The following is a 1,120-nucleotide window of genomic DNA, read 5'->3' on the forward strand; positions in this document are numbered from 1 at the left end:
TTCCACTCCATTGGGTGCCAAAGGGGGCAGCTGGAAAACCGTACTGCTGTGGGGGGCACATAGACTTGGTGAAGTGACCTAGAGAGGTAGCTGATGCTGCAGAGATGGGGGCAGAGCCACCCAGGTTTGAGGTCATGGAGATGCACAGCTGACCAGGTGCAGAGAACTTCCTTGCCATTCCAGGGCCCTGAAAACAAAACAGGTAAATGCAAAGTTTGATGTTGCTATTTATACTCATGGGTGTGAAATGTTAGGTGTCATCAAGTTGACTATGACTCATATTGACTCAATGAACAGCAGCTTGAAACCGGGGCTGTATCCTGTGCTATCCTCATGATTTTTGACATGCTTGAGCCAACTGTTACAGTCACTGTGCCAATCTGTCTTGTTAGGGTCTTCCTCTCTGATACTCCACCACCCTTCCCAGCATGATGTATTTTCCAAGGATTTGCCCCTTCTGACAACATGCCTGAAGTATGTGAAGCAAAACAGACCATTACTTTTTTAATCTTATAAAGTATAGGGGAAAAAAATGTCACATTTCTTAACTCTTTACACTTACCTGATAGAGATGAGAATAACTGCTCTGAAGGAGGGGTGTGCACGCATGCACGCTGATCAGTGTAAAAAGGAATAGGGAACTTAGAATAAAAAACTCCCTGAACAACTCGCTGTTGAGTCACCTGCTTACTCATAGCCGACCCCCGAGCTGGTTTTCAAAGGCTGTAAATTGCAGGCAGTTTTTCTTACTTGGGATGGCTGGTGAATTAAAATGATGGAAAGGCCTAGCCTCTGAGTAAGCACAATACCCTGTGCCAACAAGGAATAAAATAAAAGGGCAGCTGGGCATTTATTTTATCTTGCTTTGTCAGAACTCTCAAAATCTAGGTGCTAATACACATGATGGCACAAAATGTTAAGTACCAGGTTAAATAGTTTATCTGCTCTCTGATGATGTGTGCTGAGTGATATATTGGTAGATTAGGAAAATGACAAGGTGAACACTTACCTCATAATTCATGTGTCCTTTGCTTCCTCTCCTGCCTGAAAGATTCATGGCATCTCGAGCCCAGTTGTCTACCAACTTGTGTAGGTCATCTGTGAATGTGCCCTTTCTGCT

General features: G+C 43.9%; 1 protein-coding gene across 1 annotated transcript in view; it reads left to right on the forward strand.

Moving 5' to 3' along the window:
• Window positions 1-1,120, forward strand: part of RAD52 (RAD52 homolog (S. cerevisiae)) — a 24,554-nt gene that overhangs the window by 19,991 nt on the left and 3,443 nt on the right. The gene's annotated exons all lie outside the window — the stretch shown is intronic.

Source organism: Elephantulus edwardii, unplaced genomic scaffold (genome assembly GCF_000299155.1).
Source record: "Elephantulus edwardii isolate Elephantulus edwardi_28Jun2011 unplaced genomic scaffold, EleEdw1.0 scaffold00096, whole genome shotgun sequence".
Taxonomy (NCBI): Eukaryota; Metazoa; Chordata; class Mammalia; order Macroscelidea; family Macroscelididae; genus Elephantulus; species Elephantulus edwardii.